The sequence below is a fragment of the Hyperolius riggenbachi genome, chromosome 7 (genome assembly GCF_040937935.1).
Source record: "Hyperolius riggenbachi isolate aHypRig1 chromosome 7, aHypRig1.pri, whole genome shotgun sequence".
NCBI lineage: Eukaryota > Metazoa > Chordata > Amphibia > Anura > Hyperoliidae > Hyperolius > Hyperolius riggenbachi.
The window spans coordinates 112398078-112421870 of NC_090652.1; the positions used below are offsets into that span (position 1 = coordinate 112398078).

General features: G+C 44.6%; 2 protein-coding genes across 7 annotated transcripts in view; one reads left to right on the forward strand and one right to left on the reverse strand.

Annotated features, from left to right (window-relative positions):
- C7H7orf50 (chromosome 7 C7orf50 homolog) overlaps positions 1–23793 on the forward strand; it is a 553489-nt gene that overhangs the window by 324016 nt on the left and 205680 nt on the right. The window lies entirely within an intron of this gene.
- GPR146 (G protein-coupled receptor 146) overlaps positions 1–23793 on the reverse strand; it is a 144683-nt gene that overhangs the window by 36712 nt on the left and 84178 nt on the right. Inside the window, exon 1 of one of the 4 annotated variants that reach the window (XM_068244517.1) lies at positions 19953–20081. The exons of the other annotated variants lie outside the window; for them this stretch is intronic. The gene's annotated coding sequence lies outside the window, so the exon portion shown is untranslated. Of the gene's footprint in view, positions 1–19952; positions 20082–23793 lie in introns of those variants that run through there. 4 annotated transcript variants of the gene reach the window in all.

Consider the following 23793-nt stretch of genomic DNA (forward strand, 5'->3'; position numbering starts at 1 on the left):
CCGGTCCTCCTAAGCCTCTCCTGCACTAGACTAGGACCCTGTAAACCAGCCGTTCTCAACCTTCTCAGCACATGTACATAATGTGGCAGTGTTTACCCCAAAATATGCATAGTGGGGCTCTGTACAGTGCTGAGGAGGATTGGTTGGCGCTATATAAATACTAAATAATAATAATAATAATAATAAATGATTGTTGGAAAGCAGGCCATACACACATCAATTTTCCTGTTTGATTCCTGGCAGATTAGATCACTCTGCAAAAGTGCCCCACACTTCCCAAGCATTAGACTGCACGTTGTATTTCACCACTATTACCAAAACACTTGGGGCACACTTCTAAAATGGACATGGCACCTGTGCTGATGCGACTTCGCATCCGTATCCTTTGCGTGCTGCAGAAAATTGCACCATACATCAATTTTTTGCCCGTGGAGTAGGAACGACCTTCCAGAGAAGACATAAGCGAGACAGGGACACCAGGAGACCCCGATAGTGTAGTATATTAAGGCAATGAGCCAAATAACAGTATGAAATATACTCACAAGTGTGGGTTGCTAAACTGGCAACCACAGTATGAAAGCCCATGAGGAAAACCCGTCCTCACTCCGGCTCTTGTCTCCACACTTTTCTTACTGATCTGATGAAACGACTTGTGATTTGTGAAACGCATTATCAACTGAATGTCTGATTTTCGGATTTTCTGTTTAATAAATTGTCTTATCGCTTGCGGCTATCGCCTTCTTCATAGAGGTAAGCCAACCTTTTAGATTTCTTTAATTTGCCATCCATTTATATTTTTGATAACATATTGCAAAATGCTTATTTCATGCCCCAACAGACTTGCGGAGTTCTCCCTTAAATAGATTAGACTAATATGACGACTCGCCCCCTCCTCATTACATTTTGTAAAAACTGAGCAGCAGACAGAAAACGGAGGACAGCAAAACTGTTATTTCCACATCAGCCCTCATATCCTGTCATAAAAGGACATCAGATGAATTACAGCAAGGAAATGCAGAAATTTCTGCCCTTTCCTGACGTCTGGTTACTGCAGGCTGTGTGTGCGCAGCTGATACATTTTTGTATAGAAAGCCATCATTCTTTTGTTTTGGTCTCTCCCCCCCCCCACTTAATAAGGACTGAGTGAATTTTCCAGAGGCTAGCTTGTCATTCATAAACCCCTGTGGTCTTTAATGTGAGGGAAGGAAATACTTTCACTAATCCCGGTGCTGTTTGCTTCCTAACTGGGTTTCATACAAAGGTGAAGTTTAGAATAAAAGTTATTCTGGTAAAGAACGGAACAAAACTGACCTCAGAACAGTAACGTCTGCATGTGAGGACGGAAGGGATGTGCACATCTGCCGTGCATTCCATGTGTTTTTCCTTGACATGGATTCACTTTCAGGCCTGGTGCACACCAAAACCCGCTAGCAGATCCGCAAAATGCTAGCAGATTTTGAAACTCTTTTTCTTATTTTTCTGTAGCGTTTCAGCTAGCATTTTGCGGTTTTGTGTAGCGGTATTGGTGTAGTAGATTTCAGATATTGTTACAGTAAAGCGGTTACTGAACAGCTTCTGTAACAAAAACGCCTGCAAAACCGCTCTGAACTGGCGTTTTTCAGAGCGGTTTGCGTTTTTCCTATACTTAACATTGAGGCAGAAAAGCATCCACAATCCAAAAAATGCCTCACCCCGGGAGTATGCGTTTCTGCAAAACACCTCCCGCTCTGGTGTGAACCACCCCATTGAGATACATTGACCAAGCGTATCCGCAGCCGCAAGCGGCTGCAGAAACGCTGAAAAAGCCGCTCGGTGTGCACCAGCCCTCAGACTGGTCCAGGGCAGCTTTTGTGCACATGGAGAGATTCTCCAATCCCAGAAGCAAGTTCATCAGTTCCTCGCATTCCTTATGGTCTTCTAGCTAGCATTTGGCTTTCCTTTACACCACCTCACTTTAAACCGAACTCGAGGTGAAATAAAAACAAAAAAACATATTTGAGGATGGCTGGTCCAGAGGCCTCTTGTGTCCTCCTTGAGGACAGAATCACTGCTGGCCAGGATACTCTGAGTTTCTGACCTTGCTCCCCTTCTTGCACAAGCGTGGCCTCATCATGTGCATGAATGAGTGGCATTAGCTTACTGTGTAGGCGGCGCCGTACTCATGCTTGTGCAGTGCATCCATGCATGGTGGGTATTGCAGCCATAAAAATGTAGAACGTATACGGACATGTTCAGAGGGTCCATGTGTGGCAACGGGTTAAGGAGGACAGGAACTGCCTGACAAGGCAATGCATGTTCTAAAGTTAGAAAAAACAGGAAAAGTTCTACTGCTTTCTGGCTGTGCACCCACTTGCGGCAGCTATCGGCTATTCAAAAAACCCTAACAATTACCAAATAGCTGGAAAACCACATTTTCCCCACGATTCCGGAGCGATTGCGATTTTGCCCTAAGTAGCATGAATGCAATCACTCCGAGGAAATCACTAAAATGCTGCAGGCAGCGCTTTCGTGATTGCAACGCTGCTGTGGTCTTACTCCAATAGCCTTAGGCCCCGTTTATACTTAATCAGTTGGTGTGTGTTAGTATGCGTTAGTGCGCGTTGGTACGCGTTTTTCAATAGCAGTGCATTGTGAAAAAGATTTTAGCTAAAACGCGTTAAGTGTGAAAGGTGCCATAGGAAAACATGGGCATTACTTTGAAAATCAGTTTTCTTTCAGTTATAACTGAGAGCAACTGATTAAGTGTAAAAGCGCCCTTACAGTAGTGAAGCACTTACAGGAATAGCCGGGATTCCTAGAAAGCATTATTGCTACTAAGAGTGCTCTAGGGGGCGCTAGGCCTCAATCGTTTCAGGAGTTCTTATGTTGCCTCATTCACTACAGGGTCACTTTAAAATGGATCTATCATCGTTTCTGATGAATCCAGTTATGTGTCAGAATGGGAAACCATGCCTTCCTCACAAGGTCTGTTGCACTGCTGCCTACTCTTGAGGGGTTAAAAAAAAGCTGGGCATTCTGCTGCGCAAGTCAAACATGGTATATTTCAAGAGAAGCAGCCAATCTGTCCAAAGCCTTTTTGCGATTAGAAATGCTTGAATGATTACTATGTTGCAGAGAGGACTTTAATCCCCAGATCTGTTTACAGACACGGGTCCAGGCTGCCCGTAGGGGCAAAGGCCTCAGCAGAGGCCCGAGGCTCCATGTCTCATTAGGAAAGTCATTTTATCCCTGTGCGTCTCTCTCAGCAGAAAGCAGGGGGCACCAGTCTGTGACAAGGATTTATTACACCTGCAAACTGTTCAGGACGAAGCCCAGCACATTATCAAGAGTCCAGCTCATTACTCCTGCTTAGGGAAATAAGCAAAAACTAATTCTTCATACACACTTGAGATAAAAGTCTTTGGAAAATGCAAGATCACAGACCAATTTTACCCCCTTCCATGTAGTATGAGAGCCATACTCTGCACAGTCTATTCTATGTAGCTGCACTCCCCATCAGATAAAATCTTTGCAAGATGCTGCACACAAAGATGCTGTACACACTCAAAAGATCATTATCTGCAAAAGATCTGTTCCTGCAAAAAATCCATTCCTGCAAAATGCATTCATAGTCTATGAGATCTGCAGATCATCATACACACTTGGTTTAACAGACTTCATCTGCATATCTGGCAATCATCTGCAGATCTGAAAATCCATCCTGGTGGATCTGATCTGCAGATGATCTGCAGATAATTGTCTGTTAAACCAAGTGTGTATGAGGATCTGCAGATCTCATAGACTATGAATGCATTTTGCAGGAATGGATCTTTTGCAGGAACAGATCTTTTGCAGATAATGATCTTTTGAGTGTCTACGGGCATCTTTGTGTGCAGCATCCTGCAAAGCTTTTATCTGATGGGGAGTGCAGCTCCATAGAACCGACTGTGTAGAGTATGGCTCTCATACTACATGGAAGGGGGTAAAATTGGTCTGATATCTTTCATTTATCTTTCAAGTGTGTACACACCATTAGTGCCAAGCCTTGCCCTTGTCAAAGGCCTATGTCATTGTGTGTCTGGCTTCTGACCATCACAAGACTTCTGGAAGCTGCATGGAGTTAGCTGGAAAGGAGGGGGAGCTTTAGAAGAAAATAAAAGAATAATAATAAAAAAAATACTTTTGTACACTTACTTATAAGACGTACATTGCTTTCAGATTAAAATGCAGTATCACTTACTTTTCTCCTAGGTTCCTGTTGCGTACAGTTGGCAGTAAAAATCTGACAGATCTGACAGGTTTTGGGCTTATCCATCTCCTCATGGGGAAGACTCCGTATGTCCTTTTATCCTTATAAAAGAAATCCCTTACAAGGACATATACAGAATATGTTGGTCAGCCTGGCTACTTATTTGCACACTATTTTGGCAGTTGGACGGAGCAACTGCTGTTCAGTAATTGATTTTAAAAATTAAAAAAAGTGATAATACCTTATGAGGAGATGGACTAGTCCAAAACCTGTCATATATGTCAGATTTTTACTGCTTACTATAAGTGTCAGGAACATAGGAGAAAAGTCATTTAAATTGCATTTTAATTGTGAGAAATGTACTTCTTATACATATGTGTACATGTACTCTAAAAGTTACTATATTTTGCGATAGTGGTCCTTTAACCATGGCATAATTGTAAACTGCCACTTATTTTGTTGTGTAGTTATTGCTTGCCATAATAGCAGAGTTATCTGTGCTGCATGAAGCCCCAAAATCGAACCTGTTACATCAGATTGCTGCATAGACGAGTCCTGTTTGGTTTCCATGAATAACTGTTCTGCATTTGCTCTGGTTTTTAGGTAAATCTGTTCCTTTGGGTCACAGGAGCACCATGTACTGGTCAGAACGCTAGGCAGTCTCATAGTGTTACTGGTCAGAAAGCAAGGCACTCTCATATTGTACTGGTCATAAAGCTAGGCAGTCTTATAGTGTTACTGGTCAGAAAGCTAGGCAGTCTTATAGTGTTACTGGTCAGAAAGCTTGGCAGTCTCATAGTGTTACTGGTCAGAAAGCTAGGCAGTCTTATAGTGTTACTGGTCAGAAAGCTAGGCACTCTCATATTGTACTGGTCAGAATGCTAGGCACTCTCATAGCGTACTGGTCAGAAAGCTAGGCAGTTTCATAGCGTACTGGTCAGAAAGCTAGGCAGTTTCATAGCGTACTGGTCAGAAAGCTAGGCAGTTTCATAGCGTACTGGTCAGAAAGCTAGGCACTCTCATATTGTACTGGTCAGAATGCTAGGCACTCTCATAGCGTACTGGTCAGAAAGCTAGGCAGTTTCATAGCGTACTGGTCAGAAAGCTAGGCACTCTCATATTGTACTGGGCACAATGCTAGGCACTCTCAAAGCGTACTGGTCAGAAAGCTAGGCAGTTTCATAGCGTACTGGTCAGAAAGCTAGGCACTCTCATATTGTACTGGGCAGAATGCTAGGCACTCTCATAGCGCACTGGTCAGAAAGCTAGGCAGTTTCATAGCGTACTGGTCAGAAAGCTAGGCAGTTTCATAGCGTACTGGTCAGAAAGCTAGGCAGTTTCATAGCGTACTGGTCAGAAAGCTAGGCACTCTCATATTGTACTGGTCAGAATGCTAGGCACTCTCATAGCGTACTGGTCAGAAAGCTAGGCAGTTTCATAGCGTACTGGTCAGAAAGCTAGGCACTCTCATATTGTACTGGGCAGAATGCTAGGCACTCTCAAAGCGTACTGGTCAGAAAGCTAGGCAGTTTCATAGCATACTGGTCAGAAAGCTAGGCAGTTTCATAGCGTACTGGTCAGAAAGCTAGACACTCTCATAGTGTACTGGTCAGAATGCTAGGCACTCTCATAGTGTACAGGTCAGAAAGCTAGGCACTCTCATAGTGTACTGGTCATTGGAAAGCAAGGCACTCTCATAGTGTACTGGTCAGAAAGCTAGGCACTCTCATAGTGTACTGGTCAGGAAGCTAGGCACTCTCATAGTGTACTGATCAGAAAGCTAGGCACTCTCACATTGTTACTGGTCAGAAAGCTAGGCACTCTCATAGTGTACTGGTCAGAAAGCTAGGCACTCTGATAGTGTACAGGTCAGAAAGCTAGGCACTCTTATAGTGTACTGGTCAGAGAAGTAGGCACTCTGCTAGCGTACTGGTCAGAAAGCTAGGCAGTTTCATAGCGTACTGGTCAGAAAGCTAGGCACTCTCATATTGTACTGGTCAGAATGCTAGGCACTCTCATAGCGTACTGGTCAGAAAGCTAGGCAGTTTCATAGCGTACTGGTCAGAAAGCTAGGCACTCTCATATTGTACTGGTCAGAATGCTAGGCACTCTCATAGCGTACTGGTCAGAAAGCTAGGCAGTTTCATAGCGTACTGGTCAGAAAGCTAGGCACTCTCATATTGTACTGGGCAGAATGCTAGGCACTCTCAAAGCGTACTGGTCAGAAAGCTAGGCAGTTTCATAGCATACTGGTCAGAAAGCTAGGCAGTTTCATAGCGTACTGGTCAGAAAGCTAGACACTCTCATAGTGTACTGGTCAGAATGCTAGGCACTCTCATAGTGTACTGGTCAGAAAGCTAGGCACTCTCATAGTGTACTGGTCAGAAAGCAAGGCACTCTCATAGTGTACTGGTCAGAAAGCTAGGCACTCTCATAGTGTACTGGTCAGGAAGCTAGGCACTCTCATAGTGTACTGATCAGAAAGCTAGGCACTCTCACATTGTTACTGGTCAGAAAGCTAGGCACTCTCATAGTGTACTGGTCAGAAAGCTAGGCACTCTTATAGTGTACTGGTCAGAGAAGTAGGCACTCTGCTAGCGTACTGGTCAGAAAGCTAGGCAGTTTCATAGCGTACTGGTCAGAAAGCTAGGCACTCTCATATTGTACTGGTCAGAATGCTAGGCACTCTCATAGCGTACTGGTCAGAAAGCTAGGCAGTTTCATAGCGTACTGGTCAGAAAGCTAGGCACTCTCATATTGTACTGGTCAAAATGCTAGGCACTCTCATAGCGTACTGGTCAGAAAGCTAGGCAGTTTCATAGCGTACTGGTCAGAAAGCTAGGCACTCTCATATTGTACTGGGCAGAATGCTAGGCACTCTCAAAGCGTACTGGTCAGAAAGCTAGGCAGTTTCATAGCATACTGGTCAGAAAGCTAGGCAGTTTCATAGCGTACTGGTCAGAAAGCTAGACACTCTCATAGTGTACTGGTCAGAATGCTAGGCACTCTCATAGTGTACTGGTCAGAAAGCTAGGCACTCTCATAGTGTACTGGTCAGAAAGCAAGGCACTCTCATAGTGTACTGGTCAGAAAGCTAGGCACTCTCATAGTGTACTGGTCAGGAAGCTAGGCACTCTCATAGTGTACTGATCAGAAAGCTAGGCACTCTCACATTGTTACTGGTCAGAAAGCTAGGCACTCTCATAGTGTACTGGTCAGAAAGCTAGGCACTCTGATAGTGTACAGGTCAGAAAGCTAGGCACTCTCATAGTGTACTGGTCAGAGAAGTAGGCACTCTGCTAGAGTACTGGTCAGAGAGATAGGCAATGTCATAGTGTACTGGTCAGAAAGCTAGGCACTTTCATAGTGTACTGGTCAGAAAGCTAGGCACTCTCATAGTGTACTGGTCAGAAAGCTAGGCACTCTCATAGTGTTCTTGTCGGAAAGGTAGGCACTCTCATAGGCTGTGTGTGGTCAGTTTTGTTCAGAAAATACACTTGTATCCCCTAGCAAACGATAAGATTTCAGTTTGTTTGAACAAGCAGCTCACTTTGGTGGGGATGATATCACTGACACCAGGAAGATTATCATCACTCCAGATGCCAGTAGCGATGTACTGGGGAGAGGAAGATAGGGTCAAGTTGGGGTTACTGTGGGGTCAGGTTTAGGTTCATCTTGATTATAAATTCGAACTTGTGATATTTTGGTGAAAGGTTAACTGTGGGCATTATTTTAAATGCTAAGTTTAGAGAGAGCGTAAGCTGAAAGGTTGAGGTTATCGTTAGGGATTTATCAGTGAAAGGACTAATGCTAAGTACCCACGTAAAGATTAGATCAGGGACCTCTGCCGACAAACGATTGTTCCACAATCTATCCTTCATTTTTGCAAGCGACATGACCTGATTGATTGTTAAAATGATTGCTCAAATTAAATTATATTTTAGCTAAAGTCCATTGACTTTACCAAAGATTTGAACTATGAATGATCCATAATGATGGTTGTACAAAATGAACGAGCGCCTCAGTTCGTTGATAGTCTTTAACTGTCGTTTAGCAAATTTTCGTTAAACTACTGTTACACGATAATGTGCAGAACGAATGATCGTCAGCTGAAATTATCGACTAAATCTTGCTGTGCTTCTGGACCCTAAGGTTAGATTGAGGCTGGTTTCAGACTACCGGCTGGCGTAAGCAGTGCAATGCGGCCCAGGGAACGCACTGCCAAAAACTTGCCTTTGGCGATTACCGCGTTACTATGCGGTAATTCCCTTCGGGCTGACAGTCAAAAAGGAAGCGACGCTTGCTTGCACTCACCTCTTGCTTCGGAAATATGAGAGTGCACAGCAGCGTATTGTAAAATATGTTTCCACGCATGCACGCCACCACGTAATTTTTTTTTAAAAACGTGTGTCCCCATAGACTTACATGACTTCCGTTCCGACACACGTCGCCGCAGAGGTGCACGGTAACATAGATCTGTCAGCAGAGATCAGGCTATGATATAACCGAGCTATTGGGAGGCCTAGCAAGAAAAAGGAAGTCTAGTCAAATTTTTTTAAATTGCCAGTAAAGCCCAGTTAGTAGGAGGCGGTGAGGCTGCAGAGTAGAGAGTCTTACTACCAGTACTATTCCTTGTGATCCTCTACAGCAGAGGTGCCCACACTTTCAGCTTAAGATCTACCTCAAAAACTCTGAATTGAAAAGCATCTACCAGCTAAAATCTACAGATGCCAGCCACAACTGCAGCACATGCACAGCGGCAGCCTATCAGTGATTGGCACAAGCCACAACTGCAGCACATGCACAGCAGCAGTTCATCAGTGATTACCACAAGCCACAACTGCAGCACATGCACAGTGGCAGTACATCAGTGGTTACCACAAGCCACAACTGCAGCACATGCACAGTGGCAGTACATCAGTAATTACCACAAGCCACAACTGCAGCACATGCATAGTAGCAGTACATCAGTGATTACCACAAGCCACAACTGCAGAACATGCACAGCGGCAGTTCATCAGTGATTACCACAAGCCACAACTGCAGCACATGCACAGCAGCAGTTCATCAGTGATTACCACAAACCACAACTGCAGCACATGCACAGCAGCAGTTCATCAGTGATTACCACAAACCACAACTGCAGCACATGCACAGCAGCAGTACATCAGTGATTACCACAAGCCACAACTGCAACACATGGACAGCGGCAGTCCATCAGTAATTACCACAAGCTACAACTGCAGCACATGCACAGCGGCAGCCTATCAGTGATTGGCACAAGCCACAACTGCAGAACATGCACAGCGGCAGTTCATCAGTGATTACCACAAGCCACAACTGCAGCACATGCACAGCGGCAGCCTATCAGTGATTGGCACAAGCCACAACTGCAGAACATGCACAGCGGCAGTTCATCAGTGATTGGCACAAGCCACAACTGCAGAACATGCACAGCGGCAGTTCATCAGTGATTACCACAAGCCACAACTGCAGCACATGCACAGCGGCAGTTCATCAGTGATTACCACAAGCCACAACTGCAGCACATGCACAGCGGCAGTTCATCAGTGATTACCACAAACCACAACTGCAGCACATGCACAAAGGCAGTCCATCGGTGATTACCACATGCTACAACTGATGCAGATGTACAGCAGTAGTCCATCAGTGGTTAGCACATGCACAGCAGCAGTGTGTCAATGGTTACCACAAGCCACAACTAGAGAACATGCACAGCAGCAGTCCACCAGTGAGAACCACAAGCCGCTAGTCAATTAAATGCGTGTTGTGGAGTCCTCCTCAGTAAGCCAAATAGAACAGTGTTTGACCAAATAGAGTCACAATATCATACAATATCATGCTCAGAGTCTGGAAAAAATAGCAGTAGCACATAATGCTTCTACATGTATGGCTCCCCACCTTCCAACATCATAATCCTCTACACTGCTGCACAAAACTTCAGGACAGCATATCGCACTAAGCTTATCCAAGTCAGAGAGTCAGAGTATGATGCATACGTCACTCAGAGGGGCAGTGTGGCATCTACCCAGAAGTCCTTTCCGATCTACCAGTAGATCCCAATCCACCTAATGGCCACCCCTGCTCTACAAGATAACTTTAAGCATAGGTTAGTGGAGAAAGATTAGGGTTGGGGGTCAGAGTGATGGTTAGTGTTTGGGTTGGCTTGTGAGTCAGGCACAGGCTAGGTCACTGTGAAAAAGGTTAAAGCGGGAGTGTCACCATAAAAATCAAATTTCAACAGCAACTGGTCTGAGTGTATTAAGTGATAAAGATGCTAATCCTGCATTCAAAACTTTTTCTGCTGTTAAGGTAGCCATACACTGGTCGATTTGCCATCAGATTCGACCAACAGATAGATCCCTCTCTGATCGAATCTGATCAGAGAGGGATCGTATTGCTGCCTTTACTGCAAACAGATTGTGAACCGATTTCAGCCTGAAACCGTTCACAATCTGTGGTGGTGGTGGTGGTGCCGCCGCTGCCCCCGCCCGCCCGCATACATTACCTGCTCCGCCGGCGCGACTCCCCAGGTCTCCGCTGTCTTCTCCGCTCTGGTCTGGTCTCCGGGCCCGGCATGTTTCACTTCCTCCTGTCCCGGCAGGAAGTTTAAACAGTAGAGCTCTACTTAATTAATATATGCAATATAACTGGCTGCGCCACTCTCATTCAGAAGGGAACATAAATATCAATGTCTATATGGCTCAAAACTGAACAAAAGAGTTCGCTGTGGGGGTATCCTCAATGTGATGAATGTATATATATATTCCACTGCGCTCTCCTTGATGACCTAGAATAGAAAAAACACGATCCACATCGCGTGATCCAGTTTTCACAATGCACTCCTAATTACGATCACCACTGTGAACAATGTGCCCACTCATGTGTATCCTCCACCAACATAAAGGGGGCTCACCGGATGTCAGCCACCTTGCTTTTCAGATGGGTCTCAAACTCAGCACTGTGTATCACCAGGGTCCTCAGTGACTCACACCCTCCAATTCAGTAGAAAAATGCATTTATTCTTCATAAAAAACTTTAACCACTTCCCGACCGCCCACTACACAGGGGCGGCGGGGAAGTGGAGCCCTGCAGGACGGCCTCACCCACAGAGGCGGCGGTCCATTTAAGGGCATGGGCGGAGCGATCGCGTCATCCGTGACGCGATCCTCCGCCGGCGCCTGTCACCGCTCGCTCGCCGCAACATCCCGCCGGCTATACGGAAGCGCCGGCGGGATGTTAACCCCGCGATCGCCGCATACAAAGTGTATAATACACTTTGTAATGTTTACAAAGTGTATTATACAGGCTGCCTCCTGCCCTGGTGGTCCCAGTGTCCGAGGGACCACCAGGGCAGGCTGCAGCCACCCTAGTCTGCACCCAAGCACACTGATTTCTCCCCCCCCTGCCCCAGATCGCCCACAGCACCCATCAGACCCCCCCCTGCCCACCCCCCAGACCCCTGTTTGCACCCAATCACCCCCCTAATCACCCATCAATCACTCCCTGTCACTATCTGTCAACGCTATTTTTTTTTTTAGCCCCCCCCCTGCTCCCTGCCCCCTCCTGATCACCCCCCACCCCTCAGATTCTCCCCAGACCCCCCCCCCCAGACCACCCCCCCCTGTTTACTGTATGCATCTATCCCCCTGATCACCTGTCAATCTCCTGTCAATCACCCGTCAATCACCCATCAATCACCCGTCAATCACCCCCTGTCACTGCCACCCATCAATCAGCCCCTAACCTGCCCCTTGCGGGCAATCTGATCACCCCCCCACACCAATAGATCGCCCACAGATCCGACATCAGATCACCTCCCAAATCCATTGTTTACATCTATTCTCTCCTCTAAACACCCACTAATTACCCATCAATCACCCATCAATCACCCCCTATCACCACTTGTCACTTTTACCTATCAGATCAGACCCTAATCTGCCCCTTGCGGGCACCCAATCACCCGCCCACACGCTCAGATTGCCCTCTGACCCCCCCTTATCAATTCACCAGTGCATTAATTACATCTGTTCTTCCCTGTAATAACCCACTGATCACCTGTCAATCACCTGCCAATCACCTATCACCCATCAATCACCCCCTGTCACCCCCTGTCACTGCCACCCATCAATCAGCCCCTAACCTGCCCCTTGCGGGCAATCTGATCACCCACCCACACCATTAGATCGCCCGCAAACCCGCCGTCAGATTACCTCCCAAATGTATCGTTTACATCTTTTATCTTCTCTAAACACCCACTAATTACCCATCAATCACCCCCTATCACCACCTGTCACTGTTACCTATCAGATCAGACCCTAATCTGCCCCTTGCGGGCACCCAATCACCCGCCCACACGCTCAGATTGCCCTCAGACCCCCCCCCCCCCCCTTATCAATTCGCCAGTGCATTAATTACATCTGTCCTTCCCTGTAATAACCCACTGATCACCTGTCAATCACCTGCCAATCACCTATCACCCATCAATCACCCCCTGTCACTGCCACCCAACAATCAGCCCCTAACCTGCCCCTTGCGGGCAATCTGATCACCCACCCACACCAATAGATCGCCCGCAGATCCGACATCAGATCACCACCCAAGCGCAGTGTTTCCATCTATTCTCTCCTCTAAACACCCACTAATTACCCATCAATCACCCATCAATCACTCCCTATCACCACCTGTCACTGTTACCTATCAGATCAGACCCTAATCTGCCCCTTGCGGGCACCCAATCGACCGCCTACACGCTCAGATTGCCCTCAGACCCCCCCTTATCAATTCGCCAGTGCAATATTTACATCTGTTCTCCCCTGTAATAACCCACTGATTACCTGTCAATCACCTATCAATCACCCATCAATCACCCCCTGTCACTGCCACCCATCAATCACCCCCTGTCACTGCCACCCATCAATCACCCGCTGTCACTGCCACCCATCAATCAGCCCCTAACCTGCCCCTTGCGGGCAAACTGATCACCCACCCACACCAATAGATCGCCCGCAGATCCGACATCAGATCACCACCCAAGCGCAGTGTTTCCATCTATTCTCTACCCTAAACACCCACTAATTACCCATCAATCACCCCCTGTCACTGCTACCTATCAGATTAGACCCCTATCTGCCCCTAGGGCACTCAATCACCCGCCCACACCCTCAGAATGCCCTCAGACCCCAGCCCTGATCACCTCGCCAGTGCATTGCTTGCATCCATTCCCCCCTCTAATCACACCTTGAGACACCCATCAATCACCTCCTGTCACCCCCTAGCACACCTACCCATCAGATCAGGCCCCAATTTGCCCCGTGTGGGCTCCTGATCACTCGGCCAAACCCTCAGACCCCCTTCCGATCACCTCCCCAGTGCATGGATTGCATCTATTTTCCCCTCTAACCACCCCCTGAGACACCCATCAATCACCTCCTGTCACCCCCTAGCACTCCTATCCATCAGATCAGGCCCAATACAACCTGTCATCTAAAAGGCCACCCTGCTTATGACCGGTTCCACAAAATTCGCCCCCTCATAGACCACCTGTCATCAAAATTTGCAGATGCTTATACCCCTGAACAGTCATTTTGAGACATTTGGTTTCCAGACTACTCACGGTTTTGGGCCTGTAAAATGCCAGGGCGGTATAGGAACCCCACAAGTGACCCCATTTTAGAAAAAAAAGACACCCCAAGGTATTATGTTAGGTGTATGACGAGTTCATAGAAGATTTAATTTTTTGTCAAAAGTTAGCGGAAATTAATTTTTATTGTTTTTTTTTTCACAAAGTGTCATTTTTCACTAACTTGTGACAAAAAATAAAATCTTCTATGAACTCGCCATACACCTAACGGAATACCTTGGGGTGTCTTCTTTCTAAAATGGGGTCACTTGTGGGGTTCCTATACTGCCCTGGCATTTTAGGGGCCCTAAACCGCGAGGAGTAGTCTAGAAAACAAATGTTTCAAAATGACCTGTGAATAGGACGTTGGGCCCCTTAGCGCACCTAGGCTGCAAAAAAGTGTCACACATGTGGTACCGCCGTACTCAGGAAAAGTAGTATAATGTGTTTTGGGGTGTATTTTTACACATACCCATGCTGGGTGGGAGAAATTTCTATGTAAATGGACAATTGTGTGTAAAAAAATCAAACAATTGTCATTTACAGAGATATTTCTCCCACTTAGCATGGGTATGTGTAAAAATACACCCCAAAACGCATTATACTACTTCTCCTGAGTACAGCGGTACCACATGTGTGGCACTTTTTTACACCCTAAGTACGCTAAGGGGCCCAAAGTCCAATGAGTACCTTTAGGATTTCACAGGTCATTTTGCGACATTTGGTTTCAAGACTACTCCTCACGGTTTAGGGCCCCTAAAATGCCAGGGCAGTATAGGAACCCCACAAATGACCCCATTCTAGAAAGAAGACACCCAAAGGTATTCCGTACGGAGTATGGTGAGTTCATAGAAGATTTTATTTTTTGTCACAAGTTAGCGGAAAATGACACTTTGTGAAAAAAAACTATTAAAATCAATTTCCGCTAACTTGTGACAAAAAAATAAAAACTTCTATGAACTCACCATACTCCTAACGGAATACCTTGGGGTGTCTTCTTTCTAAAATGGGGTCATTAGTGGGGTTCCTATACTGCCCTGGCATTTTAGGGGCCCTAAACCGTGAGGAGTAGTCTTGAAACAAAAATGACCTGTGAAATCCTAAAGGTACTCATTGGACTTTGGGCCCCTTAGTGCAGTTAGGGTGCAAAAAAGTGCCACACATGTGGTATCGCCGTACTCGGGAGAAGTAGTACAATGTGTTTTGGGGTGTATTTTTACACATACCCATGCTGGGTGGGAGAAATACCTCTGTAAATGACAATCTTTTGATTTTTTTACACACAATTGTCCATTTACAGAGGTATTTCTCCCACCCAGCATGGGTATGTGTAAAAATACACCCCAAAACACATTGTACTACTTCTCCCGAGTATGGCGATACCACATGTGTGGCACTTTTTTGCACCCTAACTGCGCTAAAGGGCCCAAAGTCCAATGAGTACCTTTAGGATTTCACAGGTCATTTTGAGAAATTTCGTTTCAAGACTACTCCTCACGGTTTAGGGCCCCTAAAATGCCAGGGCAGTATAGGAACCCCACAAATGACCCCATTTTAGAAAGAAGACACCCCAAGGTATTCCGTTAGGAGTATGGTGAGTTCATAGAAGATTTTATTTTTTGTCAAAAGTTAGCGGAAATTGATTTTAATTGTGTTTTTTCACAAAGTGTCATTTTCCGCTAACTTGTGACAAAAAATAAAATCTTCTATGAACTCGCCATACTACTAACGGAATACCTTGGGGTGTCTTCTTTCTAAAATGGGGTCATTTGTGGGGTTCCTATACTGCCCTGGCATTTTAGGGGCCCTAAACCGTGAGGAGTAGTCTTGAAACGAAATTTCTCAAAATGACCTGTGAAATCCTAAAGGTACTCATTGGACTTTGGGCCCTTTAGCGCAGTTAGGGTGCAAAAAAGTGCCACACATGTGGTATCGCCGTACTCAGGAGAAGTAGTATAATGTGTTTTGTGGTGTATTTTTACACATACCCATGCTGAGTGGGAGAAATATCTCTGTAAATGGACAATTGTGTGTAAAAAAAATTAACAAATTGTCATTTACAGAGATATTTCTCCCACCCAGCATGGGTATGTGTAAAAATACACCCCAAAACACATTATACTACTTCTCCTGAGTACGGCAATACCACATGTGTGGCACTTTTTTGCAGCCTAACTGCGCTAAGGGGTCCAAAGTCCAATGAGCACCTTTAGGCTTTACAGGGGTGCTTACAATTTAGCACCCCCCAAAATGTCAGGACAGTAAACACACCCCACAAATGATCCCATTTTGGAAAGTAGACCCTTCAAGGTATTCAGAGAGGGGCATGGTGAGTCCGTGGCAGATTTCATTTTTTTTTGTCGCAAGTTAGAAGAAATGGAAACTTTTTTTTTTTTTTTTTTTTTCTCACAAAGTGTCATTTTCCGCTTACTTGTGACAAAAAATAATATCTTCTATGAACTCACTATGCCTCTCAGTGAATACTTTGGGATGTCTTCTTTCCAAAATGGGGTCATTTGGGGGGTATTTATACTATCCTGGAATTCTAGCCCCTCATGAAACATGACAGGGGGTCAGAAAAGTCAGAGATGCTTGAAAATGGGAAAATTCACTTTTGGCACCATAGTTTGTAAACGCTATAACTTTTACCCAAACCAATAAATATACACTGAATGGGTTTTTTTTTATCAAAAACATGTTTGTCCACATTTTTCGCGCTGCATGTATACAGAAATTTTACTTTATTTGAAAACTGTCAGCACAGAAAGTTAAAAAAATCATTTTTTTGCCAAAATTCATGTCTTTTTTGATGAATATAATAAAAAGTAAAAATCGCAGGAGCAATCAAATAGCATCAAAAGAAAGCTTTATTAGTGACAAGAAAAGGAGCCAAAATTCATTTAGGTGGTAGGTTGTATGAGCGAGCAATAAACCGTGAAAGCTGCAGTGGTCTGAATGGAAAAAAAGTGGCCGGTCCTTAAGGGGTAGAAAGCCCTAGGTCCTCAAGTGGTTAAAACCAAAAAACAGTAAAACCCTCATTGCGCAGCATGTAAGTACAGTCAGTATCCACAACTGCTATATAACTCCAGCCAAAGTATTTTTTCTTTGAGTGAGTGGATTGTCAATATGTTACGCCACTGTTAAGGTGCCCATTAACGGTACCATCTCCTGAACAATCGACTGCACGGTTGATCAGATCAGGTATCATTACTTGACAACAATCGATCGTTCTATCAATTGTTCCATCGATCCAAATTTTGGATCGATTTTATTACTCTGATTGGAATGTTTATAATTTTCCCCTTCGTTGGTGGACTCAAACAATAGTTTCTGATAGATCGCAACAATTGGATTGGATCGAGAAAATGGATCGTTAATTGGACACCTTTCTTCCTAATCCAGAGACTACCAGGAAGTTAGGAGAAATGTCTCCAAAGGAATAGGTGATTCCACTTCTTATGAGTCCCTCCCTTGTTCCAGTGAAAGCAACAACATTGTGGAATTTCCCTCCGTCCTTGTCTATGCAGCTACAGATAATACATTTCCTGCTGCTTACAATATGCATGTAAGTTGCAATTATTAGCATCTCACTGACCATCTGTAGTGGCAGCCATGAAAAGGACAGGAAGTGATGACACAAGCTAACAGGCGCACATCCTGACAGTTTTTTAACCCTGATCGACTATTCAAATAGATATTTTTGCCCAAGACCTGTAGTGTTACAGTGCAGCATCGCATTATCCAGTATCTCTGTCTCAGCGCTCTGCTGCACAGCTGTTTTCTGCAAATACAAGTCTGAAGTTGGCTGCGGTTTAATAATTCTAATAATTCCTCTGCAATCAGGACAGCTGCAGATAAGGATTATAGAATTCTGCAGACAAAGCAAGCCTTAATTTCTCAATATCCAGAGCCATCATCGCCAAATAGAAATCTGGCTTTGTCATAAAGCAGGAATAGAACATCCAACATATAGGATTTGATGGTTTTGTTGTTGTTGTTGTGTGAAAACCTTACCCAAGAGATGATAGAAGGAAAACTACTGACTTACAGGAATGATGAAGGTGGATGAAAGGAAACTGTTATAGCGTAGAAAGCCAGTTGGAATTTGTTAGATTGATATCAAAAGAAGGGGGAGACATAAATTCCACTGAACGAATCAGTGCCTGGCACTCCCATCCCACAGTGCACTGGGCAGAAATAACAAGTGCCCAAGACTTCAGCTGCTTGCCAACCATTCACTGGGCACAACTGCTGTGTGTCACAGAAACGTGTTTGAAAATCAGTATAAATATTGACTGAAGCCACCCATATACATTACAATCTTGTTTGTACAATCCTACAACATCTAAAGGCACGTACTCACAATGCGGTTTTTCCCACTGCCGGCAATTTTTGTGCAACGAGCGATAGTTTCCACGATTTCGCGACATGGGCACCTGATTATCGAACAATCTTTTGTGAAGCGCAGCGATTATGACTGTCACTGTGAATCGGATTTTTAAGACTCCCACGCAAAGTACCGCGATGATTTGAACTCTTGTTGGCGCCCGTCGCATGCCGCTGCATGTTCCTGCAGTAGGAAGATGGTTCGGGGAATGTTCGTTCGTCAAGTCGCATTCCCGCAGGTTCCCCGATTCATCTTTCATGGGGTAAGTAGCTTTAGAAATATTAAAGTCAACAGATTAGACAGACCGCTGCGTACAAACAGTTTCTGTTGTGGGAGGTTGTTTGTAAGTTGAATTCGTGAGTCATGTGTTACAGAACACACAGAGGAACATGGATAAATCATTTTTGGACATATAGTATAAACAGTGTTTTTTGTTGTTTTCCGTGTGCTTTTAATTTGTTTCCAACTACTTCCAACAGTTAATACAATACTGTAACATGCAACAACAAAAATATGTAATAAAAACAGTACAATAGCATTTTGTATATGAAGACAGCCTTGTGTGAATGTATGGAACGCTGTAACTCAAGTTGTTTGTTAGTAGGTTACTGTTTGCACTTTGAAAAGATACTTTTGGTAGGCTGTCACCTTACATGGAATTGGTAAGAAAGGCACAATCAAGGTGATATATGGCCTGATAAGATTATGAGACGGGTACCTAAACAGATCAGTACAGGTGAGACACAGCGGCAAGGCATACTCTGTACAGCACTGAGGAAGATGTCAGCGCTAAATAAATAATAATAATGGATGTTATATGTGCCCCTGCAAATTAGTACAGATTGATGTGCCTCAGAGGGCATCTAACGCTACCTACACACGCACCATTTGTGTCGCCTTTCAGGACTGTGGTCAATCCTGTGGACGGCACTGTCAGAATTGACACTGTGCACACATGGTGATCCAGTACACCTGAACAATGTGTACTGTTGGGGCCTATTCACACTGGGGCGATTAGCGGGCATTTACTGCTGATTGACGGCGATCGCTATCACTTTTAAAAGTGCTAGTGTAATTAAAAGTATATGGCGGTGAATTCACTGCCGCTATCGCCGGCGATTCGCGATAAACGCAAACACGGTGCATGTCACTTTTTTTTGCGTTTTTTCAGCATTCGCTATTGGAATGTTAAAAAAAAAATCACAAAAAATTGTTAAAATGTTCAATAAAAAATACACATACATTGCGAAAAAAAAATCCCAGTAGCGAAAAAACGCTGGTGTTTTTGTTAGTAGTTTGCGAACCCCAGTGCGAATGGGGCATGGGGAGAAATCGCGTTTCAAGATGGAACGGCTTCCGGTGGAAAAGTAGAACAATGTGCCTGGGGTTTGCTGTCATTCTAAGGTCAGGGGATACTAGTATACATGCTGTATCCTTACCTTATTTCAAGGCCAATCCTGCTGTATATTGCCTTGCCTATTTTGCCATGCACTTCCAACTGGGTATGCAGTATTGCCTAAATTATCAATGTTTGTATTATGTAATAATATGTCTAGTGTCTCTGCCACCGCAGTTGTAAAATGCCATGGCATCTGCTGGTGCTATATAGTGTAAATCTGTAATAACAGTCACTGTCACAGGGAGCACATGCATCCTGTCTAGTAGATCTGGCATTATGGGTGTCTGGGACTTACCTGGTATCTCCTGGTAGGTGATGGCCACATGCAGTACAAGCAGGAACATTTTGCACTTTAGATACGACTGCCTAAAGGTCTCCTGATCCTTCAGCAGAGAAGGCACGCAATAATGCAGCTTACAATGAGAGTGCTGACAGAGACTGGAGCTCAGATCCTGGCACTGCTAAACTTACTGTGTACACACGTGACCTCCTCTACACACACAATCCTCACAGGCTTCAGCCTGGAGCCTCTGATTGGCTGCCAGCCTTATTACAACAACAAGCTCTCCCTAATCATAGCTCTAAGTGATTGTGACAGCAGGGTTAAGGGGGCATTAATGGTGGTGCCTGATCATTGCCCTCAGGCTTCCCCAGCCAGCCAGAAAGCTTTTGTTTGCTTTAAGAAGAAGGGGGCGCATGTGACCCTTCCTGAAAAGCCACACTATTATGGCAGCGTGAAGACCTTTTAAATGCCTCACAGGATGGGGCTCTAATGAATAGATAACCAGGCAGGAAAAAATGAGCACTTCCAAAGCTTCTGATGTTTCATTAAAGGGACAAGCTCAGAAATGTTAAATGACAGCTGATGATCACTGGATTACCGGAACACTCGTCTATTAAAAACAGCCATAAAATACGGGTATTTCTGGCGTAAGCCCTAGTTTAGTCTCCTATTTTTTTTTCATGCATATGCTAATGCATTTGCATGAATTAGTAATGCAGAAAGTTGTATGCATTCTACATCTCTACTTTTTGCAAGGTAGGTTGAAAAAGTACCTTGCTGGCCGGGTCCTGTAGCTCCATTTCCTGCTGAGTTCACTATACACCTTTATTAGACAGACAGCTGATCACAAATATCCACCTAGCCTATCACAACCCACATACAGCTGAATAGAAACACACACACACACACACACACACACACACACACACACACACACACACACACACACACACACACACACACACACACACACACACACACACACACACACACACACACACACACACACACACACACACACACACACACACACACACACACACACACACACACACACACACACACACACACACACACACACACACACACACACACACACACACACACACACTCTTCCCCTTTAAGTGGAGATGACCAATGGGATGTTAACAATTTTAGGTTTTTTTCATGCACATTTATACGTCTTAGAAATGGACCAATCAAAAGCAGCAGCTAATGATTTTGATTGGTTCAATTCCAAGCTGCAAACATCTGCATACAATTAACATGAATGTACTTTATTCCCAAATTATTAGCATCTCATTGCCCCTCTCTACTGTTTATTGTGCTAAAAAAGAAAAAAAAAAAACATTTAACCCTTCCCACACCCGCTTCAGAGTTTTTTTGGGGTTATTAAAAGAGTAACAAGAAATGGTTATTTACGGTGTGTTTACCCTTATAATGCATACTGTATGTGAGCAAGCTTATGGACTCGCAAGGCGATATGCATTATAATAATTATTATTGTGATAACGCACATATTTGTGGCTGCTATACCGTACCATGAGAAAATATGTGTGCCGCCCACAAAAATGCTCCTAACTTTGTTTTCACACTGCCTACAGCAACATGCAAGCACTGTGAATGGTTATATAAAATCCATGGACTTTTATGTTACTATGTGTAGATTATATGCCATGTGAAGTAAGTTCAAATGTGAATAAGCTCTTGTTGTAGGCGGAGCAGAATAATGTAAGAAGTAAATGTATTTTATGAGCACACTGCGGAGGGTGCGTTAAGGTTCAAATGGCTTAATAAACACAGAGCGGGGGGAGCTGTAGCTTTGATGCTGGACACAAAGAGTTTATTTTTTTCAGCACAGGAAATGGGCAGAGTTTATTGCAGGGCTGTGGAGTCGGTAAAAAAATCTTTCGACTCCAACTCCGTTTCGGACGCCTCAGTTTCTGAAACCACGACTCCAACTCCGACTCCGGGTGTCCAAAATTGCTCAGACTCCGACTCCTTAGTCTAATACTTAACAGGGATGTGGATTTGTACAAAAATCATGCGACTCCGACTCCTGACTCCGACTCCTCAGTTTCTAAAACCACGACTCCAACTCCGACTCCGGGTGCCCAAAATTGCTCCGACTCCTCGACTCCGACTCCACAGCCCTGGTTTATTGTGGTTATGGTGTTTGAAAATGATGGTGTTGTTTTTTTTAAATGGGTGGAGATATTGAGGTTAATTGTGCAACCCCAATAGCATCATGATTGCAGCACCATTGTGATCTCCCGTGAGCACCTAAGCACCCTATCTGGCCAAACTCTACCCCTCACAATGGCCTGTATCTGCTCCCTTCCAACCCCTATGCATAATGCTACGCTACATTTTTGTTAGCTTAGACGAGCATTTGTTGTTGTCTGAGATTGGGCAGATTGGGCCTGCTGTCCTAACACACTCTCTAGCGTCTGTGAAGGCCATTGTTTTCTGGCCCATTAAGTAGGTCCATCTTATTTTGATTGTTCAAAACAAATAATTGTGAAAGCGTCCAGCGTTGCGTTTGTAAAGCATGCAAGGCATTGTAAGAATGCTAGCAGGCGGCTCGATAAGATTGTGCAACCTCTGTGGTTTTACAGCAAGAACCCTGGCTGAACTCTACAGAGCTTTCACACTGGCATTGTCTGCAACTCTCTTCATTGTGGAAGCAGCAATGCCTGGTATGTCAGGTATTGTCTCTGGGGAAGCAGGTTGATCCGGTGCACAGGATTCAGTATTGGCAATCGTTTTGCTGATGCTCAGCACTGGCACAGGATCTATACACACGGTCTCCAGCAGTCGATATTTATTTCACAAGTCATCATTCTGGGGGTTTGGCTTACTGTGTGTGAGACAAGGAAATTGTACAGTGAGAGCTCAGTACCGAGAAGAGTCCGGAATTTCTTTCTGTCATAAAGCCTGACACAGACGCAGAATGTATACTGGTACCTTCTGGAATACACATTGCATACAGCCAGTGCAGCTAAAATCACACAGTGTCATCCACTTACTATGATATTTGCACATGCAAGCCAATATTTACCCCGTTCCAAAAATTATACCATCAAAATGGTCAGATCCTCTTTGTGCAGCGTTTTGCTGCATTTTCCAGTGTGATTTTTGGTGATTTCAAAGCACCCTTAAATATTATGCTGGCGATAGTGCAGCAATTGCGATTTGCTATTTTTTTTTTTGCTTGTTTTCTGAAGGGTTTGGGTAGTAAAATTGCTGCAAATTTTCTTTTATACAGCAATTGCAAAGCGATTTTGCAGCGATCCTGTACTTTGCATCACGATAACGCCTGTGAAATCAAATCCAATAACTTTCAATAGCCTAATGCTTTTGGAATCGTCAGCGATACCGCAGCGCAGCTGAAACACTTCCTGTGCCACCCTTTATAGATGTACCGTGTACATGTGCTGTCAACCATGCTGTTTTTTTTTCGTGCGATGAGCGATCGTTTCTGCATCTCGCGATGAGGGTACGTGTGTGCAATTACATTTTGCAATGTGGCGATAATGATCTTGATGCCCGACGACTCCCGAACAAAGTGCCACAATAGTTTGAACTCTCGTTCATGTCTGTCGTGTCGCGTCTTTCTGTGGGTGGAAAGATGGATCGGGGAACACTCGTTTGTTGGGTTGTGTTGCTGAGGGCTCCCGATCCATCTTCCAGTGGGTACAGGCCTCGAGTTGGCTGCTGTTTTGTAGACTGCATGCTTGCTCCAGGCACAAAAGCAACCATTTATTGGCCCATTTGGTCAGTTGATTGCCTGGAAATTACTATGAGGCTTGTGAGACATCTGTTATCGTGATACAAGCAACATTTGTAATAG